The sequence below is a fragment of the Paroedura picta genome, chromosome 2, assembly GCF_049243985.1.
Source record: "Paroedura picta isolate Pp20150507F chromosome 2, Ppicta_v3.0, whole genome shotgun sequence".
Taxonomy (NCBI): domain Eukaryota; kingdom Metazoa; phylum Chordata; class Lepidosauria; order Squamata; family Gekkonidae; genus Paroedura; species Paroedura picta.
The window spans coordinates 33,693,887-33,711,347 of record NC_135370.1 but is presented as its reverse complement, the minus strand read 5'-3'; the positions used below and the strand labels follow the sequence as shown (position 1 = coordinate 33,711,347).

The 17,461-nt window shown below is 44.1% G+C and overlaps 1 long non-coding RNA gene across 1 annotated transcript in view; it reads right to left on the bottom strand.

The window, feature by feature from the left end:
* Positions 1-720: 720 nt before the first annotated feature.
* Positions 721-17,461, bottom strand: part of LOC143829189 (uncharacterized) — a 36,738-nt gene continuing 19,997 nt past the window's right edge. The window contains exons 3-5 of the long non-coding RNA XR_013228021.1: positions 12,297-12,402; positions 2,458-2,569; positions 721-811 (exon numbers count right to left, since the gene is read on the bottom strand). This is a non-coding gene — a long non-coding RNA (uncharacterized LOC143829189). The remainder of the gene's footprint in view (positions 812-2,457; positions 2,570-12,296; positions 12,403-17,461) is intronic.

The window sequence follows — 17,461 nt, the reverse complement described above, 5'->3', positions numbered from 1 at the left end:
TTTCCCCTTCAGCTTCCAGCTGTCCAGTGGGGCATGCCAACTCACAGCAGGACCTGAGGAGTGTTTATTCTCAACCATGCCAGGGAACCTTTGGGAGTATTCCCTTGTATGCACATAGCGTACACAAAGGCAATATTTTTGAGATCTAGGCAATACTGACCTCTTACTTAGCTCTTACTCAGCTTCTGGGCCAATTGGTTTTCTGGACATACATGTTTTTCCCAGAAAAAAGTCTCACTTAGTTCCATGGACATTATCCCCCCAGGAAGTGTGATAAGGACAACAGTGTTAATGACCTGTGCAAGGTATTGTGTACAAGCTCAGTGTGGCGCAATGCCAGGAAAGCGATGGCTGAGAAGACGCTTCCGCAGATCTGAATCCGAGGACAGACGATTATGAAGGTTTCTTGGAAGGAAACAGAACCATGTCTCGGTTGATCCATAAAGGTTACAGAGATGAATAAATCAAACAAGCTTTTGGGAACTGGGGGGGAGGGGCAGCTAAGGCTCACTTAATATGCTTCAGAGAATGCATGCTCCTCAGGTTCAACTTCTGATCCAACCATGAAGTCCCTCAGCCTCGTGGAGAGAACACTTTGTTCACAGTACATTTATACAGACGTTATCATTAATGACGAGAGCGTTGCTAATGCTTGAGAACCCAACGGAGAAACATTAGGCTGAAATCCTAAGCAATAGCCTTATTATGAAGGAAAACTCACCGGCCGTGGCAAGTCCAACGTCGCCGAGAAGGAGCGCTTTCAAAACTGGCAACCCTTGATCACGAGTCCCGAATGCCCCCGTTACTTGACCTATGAAGAAGATAAAAGACAAGACGGCCATGGTCACTATTCCAAGTCTGGTACACCCTTAAAAAAATATCCTCTAAAAGCAAACAATAAGAACAAATGGAGCTAATTAAAAACTGGCTGTCCTCCGTTGGGGTAACGAGAGTCACAAAAACTGTTCTGCATGCAGACAAGCCTGAAGTCTCTACACTGTGGAAGAAGAGGAGTCTGAAAATCCACCCAAAGAAAAATGCCCCTCAAAAACCAAGTCACCTGAGGAAGACTAGAAATGCTCTAGAAGGAACAACATGTCCAGAGCAGCTGAATGCCCATGAAGAGGAAAAAGGGAGAGGTGGGATTTTCAAACTACCCCCCCCCCATGACTCTTTGGAGTCTCCCAGCTTGTAATCATTACAGTAATAATATGCTTTGAGTTCCCGACTTCCCAGGCTAAAGAATCGCTAGAAGTAAATGGGGCATCCATGAAAATATGAAGGACAAAAAAGGGACGGGGACGTTTTCAGTGGGAAGGTACATTCTTTGCACGCTGAAACACCACATGTGACATTTCTCAGTTACAATGGGCTCAAGACAGCAGGGGAAGACTTAAGCCCAAGGCCATGGAAAGCCACCAACAGGCTGAGGCTAAAGGAAATTGTGAGGTCAAATATGGTCAAATACATATCACTCTAACCTAGTGTTCGTTCAGTTGTCTGCATGTTGAACCATTAAATTGTTTTTATCACCTTGAGGATCCTAAGGTGGGTGGAAGGGTGGCGTTTAAACATTGTAAATCCATCAAACTAAAGTACTCATCTGTCATTACCAAAAGGAAAATGGCTCCCAAAAACTTTGGTGGCTCTTTCACTTAACAGGGCCTTATACAATGCAGAGATGTTCAGTCTGAGGGCTCATTTAGAAGAAGAAGAGCAGCAGCTTTTTTTTTCTTTTTGTACCCAGCTTTTCACTAACCAAAGGGGTGACAATGCAATTGCCTTCCCTTCCTCTTCCTACAACAGACACCCTGTGTGCTAAGTGAGAAAGCTGGGAATAAAACCAGGGGAGAGGGGAATCAAACCCAGTTCTCAGCTTAGAGGTTGCTGCTCTTAGCCATTACAGCAAGTTGGCTCTTCAGTTGTATAGGAAAAGAGATACCAAGCAAAAAAAAAAAATTCTGCAGGCTTATTTTTGTGGTTGTGGCAATAGGAGTCCCTATACAGTCAGGCTATTTCTTTAAGAATCCCTGCAGAATAAAATACTCTGAAAGCCATTTAAATGAAGCCCTCTGGGCTATTCAGGTTTTTTTGTTCAATTGACAACTGACTATTTACAGGGTGTCTTATTGTTGTCTCACTGTTTTTAATATTTCATAATCCACCTAGAATCTCAGGGAGAAAAGTGGGTTATAAGTGAAACAACCAAATAAATAACAACAGTATGCATTTCAGGTTCTCTTTCACTCAAAAGAGAAAGTAAGTCTCTTGAGCCTTTCTTTGTGGAGATATAAGAGGAAAGGCATATATCCAAAATAAAAGCAACTAGAGATATACTTTTTATTATTTTTTAACGTAAGCTGGGACTTCAAAGAACCTAATGTCAGAGTGATATAATGATATTCACTTGCTAGTACAACATATTTATATAGCATTACAGTACTCACAGATGTTTACCTGATTAATCTTTGCTACAATCACATACTTTCAGAATAGCCGGTTCCATGATGCTGTCTGGAGATTAAAGGCAGGTTCTGGGTCCTGATATGCTGAAGAACTCTGTCATATTCTAGACAAGGAAGAGTTAAGATTGAAAAGTATTACTAAAGCTACTTAGGCTGCATCCAAATATTGTTGAACTACCATTGCTTTATATCTGGATTCAAGTTCAATAACACCTTTGCGATCAACAAAATTTGGGGGGGGTAGAGGCTTTTGAGCTATCTGACAGAGGGACTTTTGAATCTCAAAAGCTCACACCCTGAAAATATTTCTGGTGCTCCTTGCCTTAAAGCCAGTTCTTCTGTTGTAGATCAACATGGCTACCTCCTGAAACATTGTTATATAGCAATCCTTCACCTCTTGGTTTAGCTCTGTGCATACAATCCAGCTGCACACGGACTCAGCACATCTGGAGGGAGAGCTTGCATGAGCATGTTGGCCCCACCCAGTTCTTCCATGAGATTGCCGAGTCATCCCACTTTGCCAACTCAAGGAGGAAGTGCTCAGGTGCACCGTCCCATTCCCCCCCCCTCCCCGTGACGAGCAACAGTCAGAAAGCAGCACGAGGGACATATACACAGGGCATTCTCTGCACATTCATACCATGCACACTGCACAGTGATAGGGCCAGTGTGCTCAGGACCAATCAACTTCCATGCCTAGTGAATCAACACACAGATGGGTCATCGGTAGATACTGTGACATCACTCGTGGGTCACATGGTTGTGTGCATGATCCAGAAGGGAGACCCTAGCATTCCCTGTGATACTACAAATGCCTGGAGCACACAGCTTGAAATACGGTGTAAAGTCATTAATGAGGACTACCTATTACAAGCCAGTTATTTTTTGAGTTATAATGTTTTATATACATATTTTTTAAAATACAACGATCAACATCATTGGGCATTTTGTTATACCATTCTTTTGTTTTCAGTACAGCATTATTATTTAAAAAACAGCAACTTTGCAAATGCCATCATGTGCAATTTATATTAATGGCCCAAATGATGGCGCTTTCCATTTTAATACATTCAGATTGTTTAAGGGGGCAAACGGTTTGGAGACCTTTTCCCTCGACTTCTCGATTGCTAACCGCCCCGTTCCGCTTCCTACAGCTGTCACTGTCAGAAACCCACCAATAGGGGTCTCCAGTGCATCACAGAACTAGTTATATAGACCATTCACTCATGATTATATTTACAGTATAAACTGTGAAAAGACACAGAGACGGAAAGTGAGGGAGTGCATGAGGGTGTTTTCTAAGAAGTTCACTGCCCATGATGTTATTTTCAGGGGACTGCATCACATTTAGCATTTAGCAAAGCAAAGCAGGGGATCGAATGCAGGGGCAGTTTTCACTCTCTACTTCCTAGGTGCAAAGCGAAGACCAACCCAATAGCTTTTCTTTCCACATTTTATGTGCTTCTGTCTGTCTGTCTACATGTATGGATTTTGTTGATTTAAATGTGTTTCACCCATCTGTCTTTATTTTTTAACTTCTAAATATTGCACAGCTCCAGGGAAATACTGTTTCCCCCCCCCCCCCATTGAGAAGGTTAAGGAGCATTGTGGGGAGGGGGGGAATACCTCACACAGCTAGAGGTAGTCACGATTAAGCCTCTGATAGAATATAAACTTTAGCAGCAGTGAGTCCCGCTGAATGCAGTGAGCAACGGAGCTAGAATAAGTCACGGCTAACTCATTCCATTTCGTTTCACGGGCAACGAACTGATGTTTGGCTTCCAACCGCGACCCCAAATTTGATCCATCTTCCCAATCACCGCAAATGAAGCCTACAATAGAGATGGCCAGGCAAATCCCTCATACCGTTCTGCACTGGGACCTTGGCTGCTCTGGCTCCCGTGTGGGAGCACAAATCTGGGGTGGACAAGGTACACCAGGCAAAATGCTCCCCCATGCTGGAGCAGGAAGAGGCGGGGCAATGTGCCCCGGCTCAAAATCCAGTCTGCAGCCTAGCGCGAAACCTCCAGTGCGGAAACGGTAACAGTGTACGTTCCCCTCCTCTTTCCCCAATTTTTTCCCTTCCTTATATGTATCCATATTGAAGAGCAAAGATAATATGTACCGTTTCCTCACAGGAACAAAGACATATACAAGAAGGCAGTGTTAAACTTTGTTTTAACGGCCTACACCTATTTATTTTGACTATATCTTACATTTTAGTCATCTTTAATTTACGCTTTTCTCGACGGGCACATTTGTTAGATGTAAACAAACAAAATAAAATTATGGGTTAAAAAACCTGGATGGGGGCCTTTAATTTGCAATTACAGATTTGAGGCCTTTGGCGTAATGAAATGGCATTGTGCTTTCTATTCAACAGATTATTTGATTAAGGAATAACTGGCTGATTCCCTCAACCTCCCCACATACATAGAATGTACCCTCGTTGAATGCAGCCCTTATAGGTTTGGAGGGCAATCTTTTGCTGAAGCTAAGTCAGTACCCACCGCCATCGTGCTAGAAGTCTTAGGACTTTCAGATTAGATTTCCTAAATGTTTCCAGCTAGGTATTGAGTTGGTACATTTTGCTTTAAACTGCCGGAGGAGACAACTGCCCCAGAGCTTGAGGGCAACCGAAAACTCCAGCGTCGCTCTATAGTCTGACAATGCACCGGTGGTTGATGAGTTTGTTCTGGAGGCTTCTGAATTTTAATGATGTTGGAGATGATATTGTGTGTCCTTCAGCTTGTTAGAGTGACACTAGCACTCCATAAATCATAATACCTGTGTATTGTAAAATCAATACAAAAGTGCTACCTCAGCACAAAACCTTAATAAGTTTTTTTCCCCCCCCCTCCCTCCCTTCCCCTCAGTACTTCTAACAGCTTTAACTTTGCTCTAAAGCCATTGGGCCCGCAGGCTGGGGAATCAGCGCATGCCTAATTTGTTTTGTAATGGAGACTTTTCTTTAATGAAGAGGCGATTAGTAAAGCCTTGGTCGCCACGCGGGTGATCAGTTGGCCGAACAAGCCTCCGCAATTAAACTCGTGTATCTCTGTCCTGAAGCACAAAAAGCAGGCTTAAACAGTCAATAAATGTTAATCCAGTCAGAAACTGTCTGTGCCTTTGAAGGCTGCCCATGAGGGGCTTTTCAAATAGCAATTTTTTGTCTCGTTTTTAAGTGCACGCGTCCCCACAGACTTGGTACCTCGTGTAGCAGGCCTCCCACTGCTCTGTAATAAGACTTGGCATTCTCACACTATTCTATAAAGGTCTGTCATCTATGGGTTCCGTTCCCACAGACTCTCTGTTTTATCTCTTCCTTAAGAATAAATGTGCAACCCTGTTAATTTTCAAACTGGGGGAGCAGGAGGAGAGCGTTATGCTTTTAAATGAAAAAAAAATCAGGGTGGAGGTTGGTCTCTGTGTTTGTTTACTATTTACATGGATAGGGACCATCTGCAGAGCCGTAAATTCACGTCCTCGGGAATGACGGTGTCGTTTAAAGCCAGGTCCTGCTTTGTACGAGGCGGAGGCATTTTCAAAGAACTTTCGAAAGCGTGGGCATAAATGAAACCTCAGATGGCAGATATTGCTTGGTCCGCAGAGTCTCTTCTGGTCTCTTTCTGTATTCTGGTTCTAAAGCCTCAGTCTTCACGGACTGCCGCAGTTTATTGCAGGTTAATCGCTGAAGGCAAGCAGAATTTCAGGCCTAAAGCTGCCTTCTAAAATTGTGAGGGGACGGCATCCGTTACAGGAAACAGCCAAACAGTTAAAATGCTCTTTAGCTGGCTCTTGGCCAATGCCATTTCCCAGGAATTGGATTATATTTCACGAATATCAATAATCCGGATTGTGTTATCTTTATCAATGCATCTGCATGTGTGTCTTTGGCTATAAATATAATAGGAGCATGCACCAGAGAGTATAGTATAAATTGGCCTAATTATAAATGGCATTAGATTTATGATGCTTTGTGTAACTCAGCTTGTGCTCATTATAAGCAAACTAGAAAGGGAGCCAGGCTAGGGGTAAAAAGGGGGGGGGGGGGAAGCTGGATGGAGATTGTTGTATGACTCGTAATGTAAGGCACCAAATATATGAGCAGAACAAGATATATGGCTGGTTACCACCTTTAACGCTCTACATTAATTTAAGTTTCAATACATTAAATTCATTTATGAATTATGAACCTGTCAGGCTATTCATTGGTCCCTCTAGCTCAAAATCTGGGGTGACTGCGGCTCAGTGGTAGAACACCTGCTTGGCATGCAGAATACCCCAAGTTTAATCTCTGGCATGTCTAGTTAAAAAGATAAGGCAGAAGGTGATGTGAAAGACAGCTACCTGAGACCTTGGAACAGGGTTTCTGAAGTGTCCGGGAAAGATTTCCTGAATGGCTGGGAATTAATTAATTTTAATATATTTTTTAAAAATTCTTAAATATTTATCAGGTGATATGATCATATATGTTTATGTCAACCTCCCCCCCCCCAATAGCTAATGATGGGCCTGGAGGGGGTGGGAAGGGGAGGGACCCCTGGTGGGCGTGTCCACAGCCATGCTTCCCAACTTTATTCTGCATGATGGTGCCACTTCTGGGGTTTCTCAAAGCCTGAAGAATGTTTCAGGGGTTTCTCAATGGTAAAAAGAAGTTGAGAAAGGCTGCCTTGGAGAGATACTACCAGTCAGTGCAGGAAATATGGCTAGACCAGTGATCTGATCATACATAAAGTTGCTTCTTGTGTTCATTTGTGTCTGTTCCAACTGGGAGTGGTTATTTCCCCCAACATCATTGACACTCTCCTCCTTTCTGATTCCAGTCACTCTCAGTCTTTTTATGGTGCTTTATCAGGGCTTGGCTTTTAGAATGTTTTTGTTTTATCTTCATAGTGGTTTTTAAAAAACTCTGCCTCAACCGTACGCCTTCCATTTTTTGACCTCATCCTCATCTCCGGTATGAGACTCAGCATGGTATGCTGGTTAGAGGGCCAGTTCAGGTTCTGGAAGACCCAATTTCTAATCCCCACTCAGTCTTGGAAACTTGCTGGGTGACCCTGGCCCAGACACACTTATCCTAACCTACCTCACAGTTTCCTGTTCTGAGGATCGAATGGAGGAAGTGGGGAATGTTCTAAGGCCCTGTGGGTATTTATTGGGAAGAAAATTAAGAAATAAACCAAGTAAATAAATACATCAGTCTCTGCGGTCCTTACAACACATGTATGCTAGTATTAACTCATAGCAGACAGGTGGCAAGTGAAGCTACGAACCTATTTTCTTGCCCATGAAAGTTTTAGAAGAGAAGCAGATTTAACTCCTCTTAGTTCCAGCCTTCAGAGGGAGCTGTGCTTAGTTTAGGGTAGATAAGTCAGGTCTCAAAACTTCCTGTTTACTCTCTGATCCTTTGTGACTGTCTCCTTTGAAGGAGACTGAGGTAGCTCTCAGGGAATTCTGGTCTCTCCCTCCTCATTTTATAACTCTCTCTCTGTAAAGACTCTATCTTTGAGAGTGAGATACAAACATGGGGTTTGCAACACCTTGCAGCTTAGGCAAGAGTAGCCTGCTATCTCTCCCTATCCCATCACTGATGGATTTCCTATAATAAAGTCGTTATATCAGCCTGAAGAAGTACCACCTGAGCCTGCTTAATCGTGTTTGTTATTTTCTCTTACTGCACTCACAACAGAGTATGTTCTTACTTCCGTTGTGCTTAGCCTTGAGCACTCTGGGCATATTCGATCAGAAAGGAAAACAGCCCACAAACTAGTGGGATAATGCTACAGAAGTAATTACCGCTGTCAAACTTTAAAATGTCACTTTATAGAGCAGCAGAAGTGGAGCCCCTTAAAAATAAATGCAATTTTTGGCAGCTTGAATGGGAAGTGCCATTGAGTTACAGAAGGCTTATGGTATCAAACAGGGTTTTGTGAAACCCTGTGGTTTCTTGATGGCCCTGGAAGGTTTTCCCAAATGGGTGGGAATTAATTAATGTTTAATATATTTTTTTTAAATGTGCTGCACATTTATTGGGTGACATGACCACATATGGTAATGTCAACCCACCCTCCTATCCCAAAATGTGATGGGCCTGGAGGGGATGGGAAGGGGAGAGGCCCCAGGTGGGCATGTACACAGCTATGCTTCCCAACCATATTCTGCAGGATTGCACCACTTCTGGGGTTCCTCAAAGCCCAAAGAATGTTTATGGAGTTTCTCACTGGTAAAGAAATTGAGAAAGGCTGCTGTAGGGCTTCCACAGCAAGAAATGTTCAAATCTGTTTGCCACTGTCTGCCTCTTCATGGCAACCCTGGACTTCATTGGGGTTTCCCCTTTCACTACTAACAAGCATCTGAGATCTGATGAGATCAGGTTGACCTGGGCCATCCAGAACAAGGCAATAAAATTGTTGGCAGTTCTAAAAATGCTGAACGGATTGGATGGACAGGGGCTACTGAACTAATCTCAAGTGGTTTCAAGGTTGGTGGTGGATCGGCATCCATGTGACACACACGTACGTTCTCAGTTACAATTTCCCCCCAACTTGATATGATACTTCTTCACCTTTTATAAAAGTCAAGAGGCAACATTACATTGTAGGCCAAACCAGTAAGCCTGAAGCATCTTCCTTCAAACAGTGCATTCCATTTAAAGGCAATCTCAAAACCCATTCCAGGACGGAGGGCAAGAAGTGTGAGAGAGACAATACATGATGAAAACTGCCTAACAAAAACTCCACCACCACCCTCCTAAATATGTGCAATGGAGCTTGGGACCATGGGCTTGTAGAGGTAACGTACACACATCTGTATGCATGCATGCCAAAGTAATGAGATACTCAATTATTTTGGTATCAGAGAACATTATAGAATCATAGAGTTGGAAGGGAATGTACAGGCCACCTTGTCCAACCCCCTGCTCAATGCAGGATCAGCCTAACACATCCACAATAAGTATCTGTCCAGCCACTGCTTGAAGATGGCCAGTGAGGGGGAGCTCACCACCTCCTTAGGCAGTTGATTCCACTGCTGAACACTGCTGACTGTGAATTTCGCCCCCTGATACCTAGCTGGTACAGTTCCCCACGTAATTAAAACCTATTACTGAGTGTCCTATCCCCTGCTGCCAACAGGAATTATTCCCTGCCCTCCTCCAAGTGACCTTTCAAATATTTAAAGAGAGCCATCATGTCCCCTCTCAACCTCTACTCTCCAGGCTGAACATTCCCAAGTTCCTCAGCCTTTCCTCATAGGGTTTGGTCCCCAGGCTCCTGATCATCCTTGTCACTCTCCTCTGCACCCTTCATTGGTGAGGAACAGGACAGAGCTCTTTTAATATTTATTTTTCCCAACTCCCACTAAGAAGATATTATTTTACACATGCAAGAAATATGACTTTTAAAGAGTTGGCTTCTTTGTGATCAACTTCAACTATCCAATTTATTCAATAAGCAAAAACAGACCACGGTGCCATCATTTAACGTGACATGCTCGGTCCTACATTCCCTTCTGACTCGGATGAAGGTCCTTCCTGCTATCTGAACCCTCATCACACTTGAAATTTAACCCCGGTTGAAATGTTGCAACAAGGGTTGAACTGCAGAAACCAAAATTAGGTACGTTTGGCCAAAATGGGTATGCTGACAGTCTGATTATTATAAACACACAAAAAAAATCCACAAAATGTGGGGGGGGGATCTGTTCCATTGACGCTGCAATCCTAAGAACTTGTTGATGGGGTTAAGGCTATTGAATTGACCTGAGGAGAGTTCTGAGTAGCAAAAACAGGATTTAAATTTCCCAAATGGTTCAAAATCACAAGACTCCAGAATAAAAATCCGTAAAAATAATTAATGAAATAAAATCTGTTTGTAAAACGGTCCTGATCAGAATTGTGCTGCTGTTTCTAGCATCTTCAGAAATGACCGGCTTTGACTTTCTCTCTCTGGGCTCCCCTGAATTATCAGTATCCTTTCATTCGTTCAGCAGGGCTTCCAATCATTGGAGAGGTCAAAGGAAAAAGCCACTGAATTGCTTTACCTCCTTGCTCACAACAAGGGAAGGAGCGACAAAGCTATTTGGCCATTCATCTGCCTGCCAGCGTCAGCCAGACATTCCAAGGTCCTTCTGCATCTGCTAATGTTTTAGGGAAGCCAATGATTTTCCTAGTGAATGCTCTGAAACCTCAACAACCATGGCCAGGAAGTCCAGGAGGGAATGAAGGCTGCCGGTATTGGAGCGGAATGCCTTAAATATCATGCTGGTGTAAAGAATGAACAGAGCAAAATCTGTTTGGACTGTAAATACATACTATTTGCAGGTAGTCTCCAGCTACTCTTTCAAACCACACTGTACTGGAAGGAGATGCATATCCCGGGTGGATCTATCCACATTACAGAACTCAGCTTGCTTATTGACTTTTCCCATTGAACTTTGGAAAATGTAGCTGGGGGTGGGGGAGGCAAAGACCGCCTCTACTATAGATCACAGGATTCTGGGCAGGAGGCAGGAAACACATATAGGGCAGTTAAGTGTGCATACGATTGTGGCCTTAAAGTGGCATAAAGTCACATCTGTATACAACACTGGCTCCGGGTTGGGGAAATACCTGGAGATTTTGGGGGTGGAGCAACAAGGCGTGGGTGGGATTTGGAGTGGGGGGACCTCAGTGGAGTATAATGCTATGGAGTCCACCCTGAAAGGAGCCATGTTCTCCAGGGGAACTGATCTCTGCCGCATGGAGATGAGTTATAATTCCAGGGGATCTTGCTACTTCAGCCACTTTGGTAACGCACGTGTCTTGTGCGAGTGTCTTGCTGGCTGCTCTCATTCTGCTAGCACTACACGGCAGGAGTAATCCAGTCTTGTGGATTTCCTTGCAAGCACTTTAAAATAGAGGATGTAGCTCCTGGTTTGCAGATGTAATGCAGGATTGTTACGACAGTGAGCAAAACACCAAAAATATGATGTTTGCAAAGGGCAAGGCTCACTTTTTAAATTGGGTGCGGAATGGCCCTGGCTATCTTCCCTCCATGTCAATCACCCAAAACATATAAGTCCTAACATGTATCTGGAGCTTGGGCCGGGCTTCTAGGCAGATTTCAGTTGCTGTTCTTGAAACACAAAAGACAGAAAGAAATGTTTAACTATTAACTTCTCAATGTGCCATGACTCTTTTTGGTATTGAGTCCTTTATGTTTCAAGAAGATGATAGTATAGCTCCTTGTTTAGATTTTATCTTATAAATTTATTTTTCATTCTCCAGACTAAGTTCGATGAAAACAACATTTACTAGAAATTGTTTGAGAACTAAGACTTAAGGAGGATTCATTAAGGAGTGATTTAAGATTTGTGGGGCCCATAGCACCAAAGCCAGTTTAAGGATTCACGGGGCCCTAGAAGAGTACAGTTGTAGGTGGAAGCAGCCAGACTGGGGACAGAGAGGCCCCTCACAGTGGAAAGGTGTGTCACTCCGTGTCCTTAAAGAGTGGGAGGGAGAGTGGCTATGGCCATGATCCATGGGGAGATGGCATCCCTGGAAGTGCCAGACCTGTAGTACATGCTACATGTTCTACATCAGGGGTAGTCAACCTGTGGTCCTCCAGATGTTCATGGACTACAATTCCCATGAGCCCTTGCCAGCAAACGCTGGCAGGGGCTCATGGGAATTGTAGACCATGAACATCTGGAGGACCACAGGTTGACTACCCCTGTTCTACATGGATAAACCAGTCCTGGATTTGTTCCCTGGATGACAACATATTTTGTTTGCATTGAAGCAGAAGCTATTTAATTACACTAGTAAAATTTCTTATTTATAGTTATTACCTTGCACGGATTTATCTTTTTGTTTGACACAGGTTTTGGCAGAAGATACGCAAGAAAGCCTTCTGAGACACCACAGGGATGGGGCAGCTTCACCCTGAGCAGGAACCTATGAGTTAAATGGGATAAATTTACATAGTACCACAATCCAAAATGGTTGATGTTGTGCTGTTCTGCTTGATAACTGGAGACCAAAAGGTTCCCCAGGCACAGCTGCTGAAAGTGCCCCCCCTCTTCTTGGATCTGAAATGGTTGTAGCTGTTTCTAAGTCAAGGAGAGGCAAACTTTTGCACTGCCTCCAATTTATGATTGCTTAATTTGCAATAATTGATTTGCCTTCATTTAGCTCAAGATCAAGCAACTCATCTTAATATGTGTAATTTGCCTAATTTGTTTAATGTGTCTCATTCATCTTTTGCACAAACGAACATGAAACTGACACAGATCTATTTAGCCATATCCAGGCACTCTGCAATTATGGCTGAAAGCATGTGACATGTTATTAGCCAATGATCAAGGGACAACACAAAGTTGACAATTTCTTTCTTTCTTTCTTTCTTTCTTTCTTTCTTTCTTTCTTTCTTTCTTTCTTTCTTTCTTTCTTTCTTTCTTTCTTTCTTTCTTTCTTTCTTTCTTTCTTTCTTTCTTTCTTTCTTTCTTATTATGATGCACTTTATCCATTTGTTGATTTTAAAAAGAGCCACCTTGCTGTAGGGTTAAGAATGGCAGCTTGTAATCTCCTCTACATTCAGCCAGCTGGGTGACCTTGGGCTTGTCGCAGTCCTGACAGAGTTGTTCTCACAGAGCAGTTCTGGCAGGGTTTTCTCAGTCCCACTTACCTCCCGGGTTGTCTGTTGTGGAGAGAGGAAGGGAAGGAGATTGTAAGCTGCTTTGAGACTCATTAGGTTAGTGAAAAGAGGGGTATAAAAACTGCTCTTCTTCTAATCTAACTGCTTAGGATCATGCAGAGAAAAAAGGATATCAGAATTTGGACATCCTGATCTTTTTATTAACAACCTTCAAGTATTCTGTTAAACTCTATATTGCCTAAGGAGAGACCCTGCTCATGTACCAGTAAAGCTAAGGGGGTGAACAGAAAACAGATTGGTTTGGGAAAATGTCTTGTCTCGTTCCAAAATAAATGAACAAACAGACAAATCAAATACCAAGCAGAAATGCACCAAAGAGAGTGGGTATTTATACCCTGAACTAAATTGTTGGGGCAGCCAAGCCTACATTTTACTCCCTCCATCTAGTGGCCAGGCTGGAATGACTTTTCTCATATTTTTACAAGACTACAGTAGTTCGCTAGATACAGGACCAGCCTGACCCAAAGTTGCCACAAATGCAGCAAATGGGATAGCTTGGAGCACATGAACACAACTGAATCTGAAGTTACACCCTTTTATATCCATTGTCTGTGCTGGATTTTGAAGGGTGTAATTTAGAGGCAGGCAATGGCAAACCACCATTGAACATCTCCTGAAAACCTGTAAGTTGGCAGTGACTTGATGGCCAACCCGCCCCCCCTCCCCCCGCTTACGACTGTGCTGTAAGGCTGTGCTTCTAAAAGCACTTTTGGGGGTGGGTGGTGGGTGAGGAGTAAAGTTCTTGAATAAAATGGGAACAGTTCCAAGCAGATTGGTTTAGGATTTCTGCCTAACCCTTTGCCTCTTAGTCTACACCAGCTTATTATTGCACCACTAGAACAATTCATTGATAGACTCCCATCTAACTACGACTCAAGGACAACACACAGTCACACATGTATACTTACATTTATAAACACAAACCTTCACTATTTAAGCAGTGGTCTAAGTTTATTTCTATACAAGCAGGGGATTCACAAGGGCTTCTAGGGGCATCTGATTTTCCTCTCCCCCGCTATGCCCACTTTTTCTTTCCTGAAAGCCTCTATAGTAGGGGTGGCCAAACTTTGGCTCTCCACTTGCTTTATAGCCATCCCCCCTCCCCCAGCTCTTCCTCTCCTTCCCACCCGCCAGCCAACCTACCTTTATCTGTTTCCCTCTCCTTGACTTTTCCTCACCCTGGTGGCCTATTCTTTGAAAAACTCTAGCCAAATTGCAAAAAGCATAGTTTGGTGGTGTGGTTAAGAGCAGTGACCTCAAATATAGAAAACTGAGTTTGATTCCCCACTATTCCACATGAAGCCAACTTGGTGACCTTGGGCCAGTCACAGTTCTCTCAGAGTTCTTTCAGTCTCACCTACCCCACAGGGTGTCTGCTGCGGGGAGAAAAGTAGGCCACTGAAAACCCCTTTGAGACTCCTCTGGGCAGTACAAAACAGTGTACTAAAAACCAGCTTTTCTGCTCCTCCTCAAAGGCCAAAACTGCCTTAGGAGCATTTGGTCAAAACTGCTCAAGAAGTGGCCCTGCTCCCTTGCTGTTCACTGAAAGAAACCAAGGCTTGAAGGGTGGTAATAATGTTGTGGTTGCCTAACAATGGCTATTGAAGGCACAGCTTCTATCATTTTGGAGGCATTTAACCCTTCACTATTTCTTATTGCAGTGTTTTTGGGTAATGTTTTCACAGTTAATTCCGTGTCTTTAACGAAACTGAGTAACACTGTTTTATCATAACTATATTACTATATATATTTTGCATATCTTGTTCCCAAATGACAATAAGGGCTTCTGTATCTCCATTGTTTTTTGTTTGGTTTTTAGTTTTCAGATTTTTCTGCACGCCTGGAGCTTTGCAGAAAACATCGTTAACGTCCATGGTTCTAGTCTTGGGGTTTAAACATCCACGCTGAGAATTAGACATATTGATAATTATATGCATACCCATCTCCCTTTCTCATACACTCACACACACTGTTGAAGTCCATGGGGATCTGTAACTAATATCCGTTAAAATAATTCCAACCCAACAAAAGAAAAAAGTTAGCATTCCTACAAACAGCGACTTGCTTCCAGGGCAATTGCCCTCAATGTTTTCATTTACGCTAATAAAAACAAATGCCATCAAATTGGGAGGCCCACAAAATATCTGCTTCCATTCGGTAACAATTATTTTCTTGCAAGAATGACAATATTAATAGAATTCATTTTAAAACTGATGAAAAAGCTCATTGTCCCCATTATTCTGCATAACATGCTCTGATCTAGTTGAAGAACAAAGCTTAATGCCATTTTTTTTAAAAGAAGAATTACAAACACCCATCGTGCGGCAGGGGTTAGATGCTACCTTATCAAGTCGCAGCCCGAAGCCAGTTTTTACAGCCAAGTTATAAAGCTCCCGAAAAGGGATTTTTATAGCTGAAATGCTGACAGAGCCACAACCTGACTTGCCACTGGTTGCTCCCTCAATTAGTCTAAACGTACATCCTCCCCATCCAAGGCAATAACGCACAACTGCACATCTTAGCCGGGCATTTCATGCTGTCAGAACTCCACGTAACGTATTTTTGTCCTTTGTGCTCTTTGCGGTTTTGACAACAAGGCCTTATTGGCTTTTCTAATTATACGAATATCCGGGAATGCTGTTTGGATTTCAGCAGCTTTTGTTTCTTGTTGTTGTTGTTGGGTTTTTTTTTTACCCTGTGTTTGACAGCGTAGGAGTTCCCCATATACTCACTTGACGGAGGCAGACATGAAGTCCACACTACTAGCTACCCACATGTTCTCCAGATACTCGTTTTAGAGAAACTCTTCAAATGCTTTCAATAAAACTTCTGTTCCTGTCCACAGCCTGTGCTGGAAAAACATCCTGCCAGCAGACTGAAATAAATAAAACACAGGGAACTGAACAGCCCGTCATTTGACTTCTGCCTCCTTCTAGACTCCCCATCTTTGCGCTCATATATATTTAACTAGATTTAAAGCCCGTTGAATCTGTAAATAAAACGGACGCAGGCATCCCCTTTCCTCACTCCCCCTCCCCGCTGGCACTCCCCCGTGTCCCAAAAAGGCTGGCCACGGCCTCTTCATGGCATGGCGGGCCTTTTCAGGGCCGGGAAGGAGGCATGGAGTTCCCGCCTGGACTCCCCCCTAGAGGGGAGACCACAGCAGGTGGTTTCGGGGCAGGGGGAAGTGCTGGCTGGAACTTGGTTCCTCCCCCCCCCCCCCCGGCAGCCCTCCCACCAGCATTCCCCCCCTGCCCTCCCGAAAAGCCCTGCTGTGGCCTCTCCAAGCCTTGGTGAGCCTTTTTGGAGCAAGGGGGAGGCATGGAGTTTCCACCAGGACTCTCTTTGGCCCCGAAAAAGCATGCCCGGGCTTGAGGGGGCCATGGCAGGGTTTGGGGGGGCAAGGGGGAACCTTGTTTCTCCCCCCCCCCCGATGGGCAGCCCTCCTGCCAGCCCTCCCCCGGTGGGCCTTTTGGGGGCAGGGAACTCCCTTCTTTCCCCGCCCCCCCCAGGCCAGCCCCAGCAACCTCCTCTCCTGGCAGTGGTCAGGGGCAGACTGGCAGCGATTGTGCCAGACTGCCCCTTGCTGGGTTCGTTGGGGGCTGGGGCTGGCCTCTGTTTCCGTTCCATAGGCCAATCTGTTTCCAGTCCATGGGTTTTGATTGGCCTGTGGACCGGCATCAGAAGCCAGACCGGCTTCGCCCAGGAGGCCGCTGCTCAAATATGAAGAGTGTCTAAGTGTTAAAGATGCAGCAGGGGGGAACAAGCATATTGTTGTACACCCATCAGTTTTAGTGGCAAAACCACTTTGCCAATGCCCTTAGTGCTGGTTTGGCAATCTGAAAAAATTCTAAACATCTGCGTGTTCTGGAAAGTCAGCATCATACCCAAACAGCATTGAGTCACTTTGTACTCATGCTTCATACGAATTTAACTTTGAAGGAGTCTCAAAGTGGCTTACAATTGCCTTCCCGTCCTCTCCTAACAACAGGCACCCTGTGAGGTAAGTGGAGCTGAGAGAGATCTGACAGGACTGCTCTATGAGACCAGCATTATCAGGGCTGTGACGAACTCAAGGTCACCCAGCTGGCTGTAGAAGAGTGGGGAACGGGATTAGAATCAGCTGCTTAACCACTATGGTAGCTCTCAGTAGCATTATAATGCTGACTCTGACCAAATCTTTAACACTATTCTAGGGTTCTTGCACTCCCGGAGGATCACCTCAGCACAGACCTGAGATTATGGGAAACATCCCAGGGTTCTCTTTTACACCCTGCATTCCCAAAATCGTAGCACTCC